Source organism: Poromitra crassiceps (assembly GCF_964638095.1).
Source record: "Poromitra crassiceps genome assembly, chromosome: 3".
Lineage (NCBI taxonomy): Eukaryota > Metazoa > Chordata > Actinopteri > Beryciformes > Melamphaidae > Poromitra > Poromitra crassiceps.
Window position 1 is genome coordinate 62,552,321 of NC_139625.1, and position 14,352 is coordinate 62,566,672.

Genomic DNA, 14,352 nt, shown 5'->3' on the forward strand with positions numbered 1-14,352 from the left:
TGCAAAGGCGTGCGGTGTGATCGCAAAAACGTGTATAGGTTCACGCCCAGCTCAAGGTCTGCAGGCGTAGGCGTGGGTTGAGGCAAGGCAAGGCGTAGGTTCTCTGTGTGAACTAAGCGTAATACAAATTATTGAACCAAAATGGTACGGATGTGTAGTTCACATTCAAATGAAGGCCGAGTTCGAAGATGGGTGTGGTCCGAACAAGGGGGCGAGAAATAGCACCCCTTCCTTTACGCCCCTGGCCTGGCCCACATTTGTATTAAGTCGTGGACGGCTGGTGTGACCTCTCTAGTTACCATTATTATCATATCACAGGTGCGAATGATTTGTGCATCTACATGACGAAGAATAAAACTGATTAGTAATTGGAACTGCACTTTACTTTAAGGCGGGAAAACTCTTCTTCGGGTGAGAGGCTTGAATGAGTTAGGATGTAATGACAGAGGACTTTAGCAATTGATGAGAACTGCTGTCTAAGGTGGGACTTCCGGGGTAAACAAATATGTAACACATACACCCCAGTAAGAATAGCTGTACTGTAGCATTTGCTGCAGCTAATGGGAATCCTAATAAACAAAACTAAACCGTAGATAAACAAATATGTGTCGGCAAATATTGAGGGTTGAGGGTTGAGGGTTTTGGCGAAACTGCCACTAGCACATTAGGATTTTATTTTCATTATTGACTTCCTTGTTCCCTGTTCATCCGATGAGGGCTTTCTGAATACACGTATTCAATCAAAAACATTCAAAGGTATTTGGATAAGAAATAGTTTGAACTTGTGTTTTTGAATGCTTTATTGAGAGAGGGAGTTATTACACTCCCTCTCGTTACCATGTCAGACATGTCATTTTGACGTTGTTGAATGAAAGCAAATGGTATTTTGAGGCAGTGAAACACTGTAAGTCACACTCTGATAATAGCATGTACAGGAAGTGAAGGCACACTGGAAAATGGACTTAACATTCACCGTGGCCAGGATTAATATTGTGGTCTGTGGGTTTCTCCACACATATAACATGTAATTGTGAAGTAATGGCTGAATGTGATACTTTATTGACCCCTGTATGGGAATATACATAATAGATGATTAGGGTGTTGCTGTTGCCTGTCATATAGTTTGGGACGAGAAAGGTTTAGGGACAGAACAGGATGGCTGAAGGGGAGGATGTGCCCCGTGTGTTGGATAGGCTGTGTTCAATGTCCAGGGGAAAAAACTCTGTTCTGTACAGAGTAATAAAAGTGCAGCTGTGAGCAGCTCTCTGTGCATTTGTGAAGGGAAATAAAATGGGGGAACAGTACAGTATGTACAGAACAGTGGGCTCTATGTATGTATAGAAACTGAATGTACAAAAGATCAGGGGCGATGAGTCCTTGATAGCGAGTTTGATCCACATCTCAAATCTGCATCTTCTTCTTTGTGATTGGTATAGATTTAATCAGGGAAATCAATAAGTGATAATGGCTTTTAGCTGGATTCACTTCATTAGTGTAGGCTACTTCATGAATAGAGTCAATGTGATGTTACACTGTTTGCTATGCTCTGTATAGGCTTATACACTATGTCACAATATGTGATGTTACACTGTTTGCTATGATCTGTATAGGCTTATACGCTATGTCACAATATGTGATGTTACACTGTTTGCTTTGATCTGTACAGGCTTATACAGTATGGTATGCTATGTCACAATAGTGATGTTACACTGTTTGCTATGCTCTGTATAGGCTTTTACGCTATGTCACAATATGACAATTTCATGTGATAGAAAAGGGGAAGAGAGATAGTCAAGTTTTACATTTGGCCTGCCAATGGTTCTTTCGAATGCATGGAAATTGCTGTGTCTAATAATATATATGCCAATGATTTTTTTAATATCCTTGGCATCTCGCGCGCTTGATTCCTAGGCTCGCCCGCTGCGCAGGCATCGCCCGCCCTGCAGCTCATCGAGCTGGCCCTGCAGCTCGCATACCCTCGAGGTCTCGCCTGCTTCTCATTGGTTTACCCTCGAGGTCTCACCTGCTTCTCATTGGTTTACCCTCGAGGTCTCGCCTGCGTCTCATTGGTTTACCCTTGAGGTCTCGCCTGCATCTCATTGGTTTACCCTCGAGGTCTCGCCTGCGTCTCATTGGTTTACCCTTGAGGTCTCGCCTGCTTCTCATTGGTTTACCCTCGAGGTCTCGCCTGCTTCTCGTTGGTTTACCCTCGAGGTCTCGCCTGCTTGGTTTACTCTCGAGGTCTCGCCTGCATCTCATTGGTTTACCCTTGAGGTCTCGCCTGCTTCTCATTGGTTTACCCTTGAGGTCTCGCCTGCTTCTCATTGGTTTACCCTCGAGGTCTCGCCTGATTCTCGTTGGTTTACCCTCGAGGTCTCGCCTGCTTCTCGGGCTGGCAGATGCAGCTCGCCCACTTGACTGGCATGTGCTTCACACATGCACACAGTATGTGCTTCACACATGCACACAGTATGTGCTTCACACATGCACACAGCTGGCATGTGCTTCACACATGCACACAGCTGGCATGTGCTTCACACATGCACACAGTATGTGCTTCACACATGCACACAGTATGTGCTTCACACATGCACACAGTTAAGCAATTGTGGGCTGCGGGAACCTCGCCTTATTATAGTAGTGAGACAAGTAAAAAAAAAACACAACAAACATCAAAAGAAGTTCAAAGAGCCTGGTCTTCTATCTGCTCTATTTGTAAAGCGCCTGGAGATAACTTCTTATGATTTGGCGCTATATAAATATAAAATGTATGTATTCTTGCACAAAATAAATTCAAGCACTTTCAACAACCCATGTCTATTGTCTATTTTCAAAAACTTTCAAAGCCTTGATTTCTTCTGAATTTCACAAACTTTCAAGGATTTCAAGAACCCATGGGAAGTCTGGATTATATGATTTTTCTTCTTCAAAAGACCAACATTTAGATCATCATCATTCACTGAATAGTCCTCTTCATAGTTACATCTTAACACAAATTCTGCCAAATTTAGAATAAAATAATTAAATGGACTGTCATTAGTTTGACAGTTGGGTTAGCGTGCCAGGTTTCTCCACACAAGCAGTGTTCAATGTGCGGGGTGGGGGGGGGGGGGGGGGGTGGGGGGGGGGGGGTCTGTTCTGTTCTGAGCAATAAAAATGCAGCTGTGGCTTCTCTGTGCATTTGTGAGGGGAAATAAAAAGGGAACAGAGTACAGTATGTACAGGACAGTGGGCTCTACAGTACATGTGTATAGAAACTGAATGTATTATTATGGGAGTCAGGGACATCTCACAGATATTGAGTTTCAGCCCCTTTTGCACAAGCTAGCCACATCTCAAAGATTAAAAAAAAACTATCCTGATTCTCTGTATCTGCATAATTCTTTGTGATTGGTATAGTTAATCAGGGAATTCAATAAGGGATAATGGCTTTTACCTGGAGTCACCTCATTAGTGTACTTCATGGAAAGAGTCTTTATCTTGTTTGTTCAGGCTTATATATAACGTGTCACAATATGGAAATGATGTGATAGAGAAGGGGAAGAGAAATACTCAAGTTTTACATCCTGTTCCATTTCATTCATAATCCGCTACTCCAATGTTCCCTCTGCAGTCAACAGACAAGGAGGAACAGGCTGAGGCAAGCCCCCTCCCCCCCACCCACCCTACATTAGCACCCGCAGGCTGGTTCTCATGATGTCACGCAAGACCTAGGACTCGCCGCTGCTCCCCCTAGCTGTCACCCCTGGGAATGGCTGGCCTACTTTCTGGCTGCAGAGAAGCACAATCAGTCACCTCATTTTAGTGCCGCATAAAGTGGGAGGAAAATACCCACGCTTCATATCTAATTTCAAGAGGACACCGAAGGGCCATGCAGAGCATCTAAATAGTGTCCTAGATTGCACTGTTTATTTACATCATAAACCAAGCTATTTACTGATACTATGTCAAAGGTGTGCTGTTATGAAATGCTAAGCGGTATCCGGCTGTTAAATGGATGCCTTGCATTTACAACCAGGGATCAAAGTACAGAAGCACCCATAACAAAAGCATTCAGGGTGATGGTTTCTTTGAAACAGATGCCATCTGCTCCATCAAAACTTTACCACACCAACTCAAAACCAACTTTACCACACCAACTCAAAACCAACTTTACCACACCAACTCAAAACCAACTTTACCACACCAACTCAAAACCAACTTTACTACACCAACTCAAAACCAACTTTACCACACCAACTCAAAACCAACTTTACCACACCAACTCAATACCAACTTTACCACACCAACTCAAAACCAACTTTACCACACCAACTCAAAACCAACTTTACCACACCAACTCAAAACCAACTTTACCACACCAACTCAAAACCAACTTTACCACACCAACTCAAAACCAACTTTACCACACCAACTCAAAACCAACTTTACCACACCAACTCAAAACCAACTTTACCACACCAACTCAAAACCAACTTTACTACACCAACTCACAGCAAAGGGCACAAAGAGGCATCTGTAAATATATGAATCTCTAAGAGGCTAAGAGGAAAGGACCAACAAAACTCAAGATTTTGGCCTTGAGGTTATTGTCTTTTGATACAAGAACTGATAGTTCACAGGTTTTACGTGTATTTAGAGGCTGGAAAAGGTTGATAACAATAATTTGCAAACATTGGAATAAAAAAAGACCTGCATTTTCAGCGGGAGGGCTAAGACAGTTCTCAAAACCTCATTTTGCACATTCATCAGGGTGGTGTTGTTTTGTTTTGTCAAATGGATATTCTCACCTGGAACGCCAATAATGTTCTATAGACCTTGTGAAAACTCAGGAATATTGGCGATCTAGATCAGACATTGGAGTTGGCCAAGAGGTCATGTTTTTGCCCTTGTTTGTTTGTTTGTCTTTTGTTGACGCAGGATATCTCAAAAGGTTATGAGGTTATTTGCACGAAACTTTGTAGAAAAGCAGGTCATGGGCCAACTTAGAACTGATTAACTTTCCACATCCTCTGGCCAAAAGGAGGCATGGCAATGGGTGTGACCAATCACAAAAAACATGACACCACGAAACTTTGTAGAAAGGGTGGCAGAGGTATGCACTCTACTTTGAATCTGGATCACCAAGTATTCTTTACTCAGGACCTCATTAGAGTTAAAAGGATGTTCAGTTCAATGTCAGCTGTGGTACATCTTCACAAAGTCACACAGACAAAGTGCACAGGTGTCTGTGACTCATGCAAATGACACAGTCAGTCAGGCAAATAGTAGGCCTACTATACTGCTGCTGTGAGCTTAACACGCACATGCTAATTAGCACCTTTACCAACACAAATGATCAGCAGCAGCAGCAGCAGCAGCATGTTTTTGTTTGCTCAACACACATAGGCTGAATTGCACAAGTCTGGGTAGAAGAAGCAAGCAGTTAGTGGTGATGATGTCAGGCCTTATAGCCTTGACACAACATGATTTCTCCAAAGCCTCCTTTTGGCAGGAGTTGCACCTCATCCCTGAGTTAGGAGCCGCTGTGGGCGACGTTCGATTAGTGCTGGAGGATTTGAAGGGGCAAAATGCCGAACAGCATTTACAGAAGTGACTCATCGGTGAGTGAGTGAGTGTGAAGCACTGACAGCGCACAGCCCACCTCCTGATCAGATGTACATTCAAATACTGCTTTTATGCATGTCTGTGTGTGTGTGTGTGTGTGTGTGTGTGTGTGTGTGTGTGTGTGTGTGTAACCAGTAAGGAAAGATTTGTGTGTGTGTGTTTGTGTGTGTTTGCTAGTGGATTTGTGAATAGGTCTAAGTCAGATAGGTCTAAGTAAACTGTTTGTCATTATAAGAAGGAAAAAGGTGTGTTTGTTTGCGCTCATATTATGCCACCCACATATGTCAGTACTCATAAATGTAGTTATAAGCTTGCATTAAGCTAAATAGTTACTGAAAGTGGGGGGAATAAACTTAATGCAAAACGACTCTTCAGACCTGACACTTTTTAACTGTCCTGTCTGTCATATAGACCTGTAAATGTTAATCTTGTTCTTTCTTCACAAAGGTGTGTGTCTCTATCTGTGTGGTGTGGTGTGTTTGTTTGCGTTGCTCAGGCACACAAAGCAGGGTGGGGCTCCGCTATGGGTGTGCGTGAGGGATAAAACTTTCATTTATTGCATCTATTTCTGGCAAGTGTTCTTTCCTGCACGAGTGGGCAGATGAACGACCACCGCATAGGTGTGACCTTTTAGCCGAGACTCGCTCTTAAATTCCCTCTTCCTGACCTTCATTCCCCTTCAGTCAAACTCCACTGCGGATCATTCCATGCCTGGGCAAATCAAAACATTCCTTAAATTAACACCCAAACACGCCTTAAAATAGATTTTAAAAGTCGGAAAACTGGCAACCTTACACAAATAATGTCTTGGACTATTTTCAATAATGAAGACCACTTAGCACATACATGGGCAAACTACGGCCCGCGGGCCGGATGCGGCCCGCGGGCGCCACCTGTGTGGCCCGCCATGGAATTGCAAAAAAAAAAAAAAAATTTTTTTTTTTTTTTACACAGTGCACCTGAACGCAACATGCAAGATACCCGCTGAATAAGTGTCCAAATATTCATGTCATTCTGGCCAATACTCCACTTCTGTTATAGCATTTCAGTCTGGAATATGGAATATCTTTCAATAATATTTATGACTAAAAGGCTACATTGAATTAGAAATTTAAATAATTAACTCATTGGTTTTGGATTTATTTAGCTTCAAGACTGCATTTTTGTTCGTGTGACCCTCAACACAGGCTTTGATCATCCCGGGCCACTTACTGATACTTATGCTTAAATTAACCCGCTCATATTCTGATTTATTTCAAGAAAAACATTTTGGCTAGTGGAAATTCTAATTGGCTGGTAACTTTAAAATCTAGCAGCCATATTGGCAGGTGGTCAAAAAAGTTAATTTCAAACCCTGAGAGCAGGTGGTGACATAGGAGTGAGTGAGAAAAGGATGAAATATTGGTGGTTAAGACTGAATAATGACATCACAACTGTTAATTTAAAATGAGTTATTCCTCTAAACATGGCTTCAAATGCACCAAATTTTTCACGCTGGCGCCGTTCGGCCCTCAGCAAAACCTGGTAGCGAGGACATTTTTTGTGGCCCTCTCTATCATCAAAGTTACCCATCCATGGGTTACGGCATGACAATATTTGTTCGGCCCCCGGCAACAATCTGGGTTTCTCATGTGGCCCCCCATGAAAAATAATTGCCCACCCCTGACTTAGCAGCTGACGCCCAGTTCAGGTCATATCACAGTGCACGCCCCCTTTCTTTGAGGTTGTATAACCCATTCATTGTTAGGCTCGCCCGTCCATTGATGCTGTCTCCTCATCCATTAACAGTTTACCCCTCTGCATGTGGCAATAACCAATCAGCCCAAGCTATTCCTTTCCAGCAGATCCCAATCACCTAATCAGTGTAGTATATCAGAGTCCATGATGTTTTACTCTGTTTAAGTCAAGTCAAGTCAAGTTTATTTATATAGCCCTAATTCACAAGCATGTCTCAGAGGGCTTCACAGAGAATATGTCTAGCTAATTCTAGCTGACACAACAGTAGCAAATTACAGAATAAAGATAACACTTTGAACAATTCATAGAGAAATATAGAAAATATAGAAATATAGGAGAGAGCAGAGGAGAGAGCAGGAGAAGGGAGGAGAGCAGGGGGAATGTGAGAGAGTGATGGGGTGGGGAGGGAATGGGAAATGTTGGAGAGTATAGGAGGTGGGGAAGGAGCAAGAGGAGAGAGCAGGAGAGGGGAAGGGGGGGAGCGGGGGGGTGTGGGGGAGAAGAGAGCAGGGGGAGGGAGGAGGTGGGGAGTGAATGGGAAATGTGGGAGAGGAGAGAGCGTATGGAAGAGTATGGGAGTATAGAGAGAGTATGGGAGACTATATAGAGAGAACAGGGAAAGGAGGGCTAGCTGACACAACAGTAACAAATTACAGTAGTAATAATAACACAATCGAAAGTCTAGTTTACTATGTGCTGTGTATGTGCCATGTGTCATTCTCAGTTGCTGATCATCATCGCTGAAGCAGTTGTTTTCGCCCCACCTCCTCCCCTGACCACCACCATCGTCATGACTCCTGAAGAATTCCCTATGGGGGATTTCCGATCCTATTCTTCACTGACGACGCCCTCTCATCATCTCAGGAGAGCATCATCATATCATGGAGTCATACGCCAAAATGAATTTGTTGTATCATTAAAGCTTGTTAAACTTTCTACTAGTCTCTCATTATTGAAATGCCCTTATGCCTCTGCCAGTGGGCTTGTTTTCGGTTCATTGAAGCTCCCAGGGTGTAGAAAAGAAGTATGGAATGAAGTAAGCATGAGCTTTTTACACCGACGTCTCTCTTCAGAGTGTATATAGGTGGTCTCATCGCATGCGGGCAAATATTGTTGTATGCTTCAGCAGATAAAAGCCGCAAGATAATAAAGCAGGATGTTTGCAGCTGGTTTAAAATGTCAGCGGCTTTTGTTGGTAAACTGGCGAGCGCACGCATGGCCTGCTGTTTAGTCTAACGAGAAGCATGGGAGCAATTACAGGCCAGTACAGTCACAGTGATTTTCCCTGTGTTCAAATAAACTAGCCCGCTCAGGATATCCCACAGTTGTTCCTTTTAATTTGGTTATCTAACCACACACGACACACTTGACCCCGATGATGCCCTACTAGAGTTGATACGCGTTAAGCAGTGTTGTCGTCCTCAAGTCGATTCCAGGCCTGGACTCATTTTCAACACTCGATTTGGACTTGACTTGAGCACTGATGACTCGGACTTGGACTCGAGCACTCATACAGTTGGAGACGAGGATTTCTCAGACTTGTTCATTGATAAAGACTGTTTTTTGTTTGTTTTGTTTTTAATAGGCCCTAATAATTTGGCATAGGATATCCTATAATAAAATTGCCTAGGTGGAGGGGCGGGTAGCGGGCAGGCAGGCCTACTGGCAAACACAAAAAAAAAAGTATCTCGAGAACCATTCGTCGGATCGACATCAAACTTGGGGAGTGCTCTTAGGGGGACCTGACGGAGTTTACTGCCGGATTTCGTGCATTTCGGCATAGCGCCACCTACCAATACCTTACACAAACAGCACAATACCGGGCCGGAGTCCCAGCAAACTAGATTTGAAGGCAGTGTAGCGGCCTGATAATCTAGTTAGCTATTTGTGCAATGGAAGGCATGTGTGTTCAACCTACATATGGATTCACGCTCATGTTCAGTAACTCTGGACTCGGACTCAGGTAACGGGGATTCAACTCAGACTTGACTCAGACTCTTCTTTTGTGACTCGGAGTTGGACTCGGGCTCGAACACTGTGGACTTGAGACTCGACTTGTACTGGAGATATAGTGACTCGACTACAACATAGTGACTCGACTACAACACTAACTACATTTACCATTATTTCTCTTGAAGACGGAGTGCCTTTTTTCCCATGGTTGTCTGCATGACTCGGCATCTAAGGATCAACATCAGGCAAGACTTCCTGGATTTTCTTTTTGCAAACTACCGGTACACACTTATTTCTACTCTACCAACACAGAACAATTCGTCTTCTTTGTCCAAGTTACCTAAAACAGAGCCCATATTATTTTATTTTCTATAGTGGTTTTCCCCCCTTGTAATCTAATTCTGGCTTCATTTAGCATGTTATAGGAACTCGACAAGCATTTTTCAGTTGGGTACTTAAGAATCAGCAGGCACAGTAATTAGGCTACTATTACAAACAAAAGAAAGTAAATAATCCTGCCTCAGGTCTCTGGAGGTAAACCCATACACACTCAAGCTAACTAAGCTGTTGTCTGGGGAGGGTCTATGAAACCGTAAGCCTTTCAAAGCCACTGCAAAACAATCACCAAGACAGAAATGTAAGTTTCTCAGTACTTGTACTTGTTGATCTTCTGCCACTAGCTTCTTCTGTCTCAGATCAAAGGAAAAGTAATCCTGCATTTTGCGTGAGTGCTCAAGTTTACGGGACATGGGCGGGATGGCTTAGGCCGTCACAGCTGATGGACTTAGCAAAGGACGGGCGTATTTCAGGTAACAGGGTCAAAGTCTTCCTGTTCCCGGAAATCTCATTTTATCTATTCTCGGGTGGGAAGGAGCTGCTGATAGCCACCGGGGGAAATGTACTGTATCTTAGTGTTTACGATCACAACAGCTCAGCTGGTTGTGCACATAAACAAAGCCAGCTGAGGTGCAGTGCCACCCGCCATCCTCCAGCTGTTTGGGTGGGAGTCATGCCCCAAGGCTGGGAACGAGACGGGGGGAGGTGGGGGGGGGGGGGTTTGAGAGGTCAGGAAGTGGTGGAGAGATTAGGTTTACATTTTATTTCCTCTCTTGGAGACACATGTTGCTGTACTTTGCTGTAAATGACAGACTGGGCAACCAGGCATGCAGCATGTTTTTTCTAACAGTCAAACGGTAAGCGGTGTAACAAGGCGTTGCATGTCTGTATGAGTGGAATGTTCTGCCCAATTACACGAGTGACAACACTCAGAACAGAAGCCCTCGTGTTGTCATAAGAAGAGCATTATCTAAAGTGAGTGGATTTAAAATGTAAGTGGAGAGAGGCTATCAAATTCAGTAGATTATTTCAAATCACTTCTTAAAACCTACTTTTACAGGAAGGCTTTCTTACAATATAGGATTTCCGTCTGTTTTTATTCATTTGATCAGTTTTATTTTATTGCTTTTATTATAAACCATTGTTTTTATTTGTTGTCTTTGCTTTCTTCTATTTATTTTTATGATGATGTTTGACGCCTGAGTACAGTATGTGTACTCTTTATCATGTTTTGTAAAGCACTTTGTAACTTTGTTTCCAAAAGCGCAGTAAAAATAAAGATTACTTACTTGTGAACAGAAAGATCAAAGAAAAAGGAACTGGAGAAAACACAGCAAAAGCTCACACATGCAGCCGCACGTGAACTCCGAGACACAAACGCACACCCACTTTGGAGACCAAACAAGATTTTCAACTAATTTAGAGAACACCAGAAATGCAAACACCAGCAGCCAAAGCACATCAGCTGTCAGTGTTTTTGCTTTACAACTCTATCTATTTCTATTTGTCTATTTACACTGACTTCAAGGAGGTTTAAATTAGTTTTCGGGATGGTTCCGGGGCCCTCGATGCCATTCTGCTGCTGCTGTTGTTTTGGTTAAAGCAATGCAAAAGTAGTGTAATAAGTAACGAGTTACTCTACACAGACAGTAATATTGTAAAGGAACTTATTACTTTCAAATGAAAGTAATATGTAGTAGTATATTACATTTTGAAAGTGTATGTATATGTATGTAGTATATTACATTTTGAAAGTAACTTGCCCAACACTGTTGACACCTCTGCCAAACTAAATACACAATAACTTAAGATGGCAGGAATTTATTACACCGATCCCAACACTGGAGGCACACACATAACGACTTTCTCACAGTGTTCCTATGCTGTCTATGCCTGCAAGCAACATACATCGACAGGTAGCCAGATGAAGTACACGCTAATAGCTGTCAATGTGTTGATCAAACACAGGTAATCACACAGTAGTAGGAGTACAAGCTTGATGGGTGAGATCGTATAAAACACATAGTTTAAGGCGGCGCCTCAAATGATAGGCTGTTATGTTCTGTTCCACTTTTATAATGTGTCCCGCTCCTCTGAGGTAGAGATTTATAGGCCAACGTCTGTCAAAAACAGCAGGAGTCTTGTCTGCCTACACTGTCTGACTAGATACACATCATCAATAAAGGAGGAGGCGGCATGCCTTCATTGGCTATGCTACTGTATGTACACCAACCTGTGGGCCCAACGCATGGCAAGTGGGCCGCCAAATCATTTGCAAAACAAAAGGAAATTACGGTGTATTATTATTCTATCCTATTATTATTATTACATATGAAAATACATTTCTCCATTGTTGAATGATACCGTTATTTAATTTGAAATCAATCATTTGTTAATTAGCTTATTACAGACAGCCCCTCACTTTTAGTTTCTGATTTCTGTGTGGTGCTGATGGACAGCTCCTTTTATCACTAAAATAAAGAGTTCTCTGGTGAGAACGCGTCATTTGGCCTCTGTACTGTTTACGGTCGGATGTGTGCCGCAAACTTTCTGAGATTTGCAAGTGGGCCATGAGTGGGAAATGGTTGGGAACTGCGGCTCTACAGTATCATTCACTACTTGTGATCTGCAAATTGTTCGTGTGAAGATTCCTGTTCACATCAGATGTTGAACAAGATTAGGATCAAATATGGATGGGTCCATTTTTATTTTATGTTACATAAATTGTAACTTATTATTTCCATCTTATCTTATTTATTATTTATTTTATTTCTTATTATCATCTTATTCCCATCTGATCTTATTTCCAAATCCATTATTTATTGAAAAGGTTAGCAGGCTAAATTGCAAAAGGGAGATGATTTGTAAGATGTTTATTCAAAATAAGTAGGACAACAAAGTGGCAGAAGTGTGGGCCATAGGAGACTGCTGGAGTTCTTCAAAATAACCCTTTCCATAATGTTTGTTATCTCTCTCATTCTCTGACCCACATGGTGTGTGTGTCTCCATGTGAAATCAGCATTACAGGGCGTGTCTATTTTGTTGGTAATGGTGATCCAACACCCAAGGAGCAGCATGTCACCTCTCCCTAAAGCTAGGTTTCCTTGCCCTGAAGGTCTCTGGATTAGCTGATGACACAGGGTAGAAACCTACACAGCATAAACCACAGTAGCAAAGTATGCTTGGATATCATGTCTGATTGCTGGCAAAAGAGACAAACTTGCCTTCAGTCAAAACAACATTTCCCAGCATGTGGCTGGTGTTTATTTAATTCCCTAGTAACACCTCAGTGAATTTATGCACCTTTAGATCAAAGACTTGGGTGTGGAAGGGCATGAATGGTATTTATCTATGCAAGTTTATACAAAAGGAAGGAATTCAGAGTGGAAACTCCTTGTTCGGTAAGTGCAACATAGTTTGCTTAAAATGGCATAACTGTGGTCAAAACAATAATTACAAATCTGACATGAGGAACGATTCCCCCGTTTCCCTTTTGATGGAAATGTTGAACCATTTTTTTTTATGTCTCTAAAAAACTAAACTATTTGCATCTCATTATTTGTTTTTTAATATATCAAATTATATCACTGAGATTTTCCACTTTCCTTCTATGTTTTGTCACTACAAACTCTCTGACTCTTCTGCTGCTTTCTTATATGACATCGCTATTCACTCATTATACCATTATTTGCTTTAACAGCTCCTTCTCGCTTCGGCGTATTGGAACACTATTTCTTTGATTTCATGATAGAAAAAAAGTGTATTTGTATGAGACAAAAAGTTGACTTGAAGACAGGTAATCTAGGCTGAAATGAAAGGAAAGACTGGCCTGACCTTGGCGTTATTTCTAATCAGAAATTATATTCTAATAATAGAGTAGTGTGCTGGTAATGTATGTATTTGCTCTTATCGCCAGCAACAATCAAAATACGTAATCTGCAGCAATCTGATTCCTTCTTGGTAAGATCAAAACCAGTCAATATCAATTCTGGTTAGTGGCATGGCTTGGAAGTGGAACACCCTGACAGTAACTACCATGTCTCGTGTATTTCTGAAGCCATCCAAGACAGAGGTTACACTCTTTAGAGAGTAGCTGTGTGCCTGTGAGCCCACAGACACATGCTTACGATGGATAATGTGAATGTTCAGGGGGGAAATACATTCACTACACAGGTGTTCCCGCAATGCGTTCTGCTGTAGTAAGTCACTAGCCGCTTCTTTTCACCTGACAGCGATGCATTTCGGCGGTGGGATGTAGCACGTGGGAGGATCACGCGTTCCCCCCAGTCCCCCACCCCCCCGAACAGACGCCCCGACCGACCAGAGGAGGCACTAGTGCAGCGACCAGGACACGTACCCTTAATCTGGCTTCCCACCCACAGACACAGCCAATTGTACCTATGTGGACGCCCGACCAAGCTGGAGGCTAACTCGGGGGCTCCAACCTGTCCGCCCTTGTGGGTCCTTTAAGAGGCTGTTTTCTGCAGAATGTACATGTTTGCCTCCGTCTACATTAACTGAAAATCTTGTTTGTTTTTGTGTGTGTGTGTGTGTGTGTGTGTGTGTGTGTGTGTGTGTGTGTGTGTGTGTGTGTGTGTGTGTGTGTGTGTGTGGCCAGTGCATGAGAGTGTCAACAGGGCAGTGAGGCTGGACAGGGAACATGTGAATGAGGTCAGCAAACAGCAATGCTGTGGGACAGCAGACAGACAGGCAGGCAGG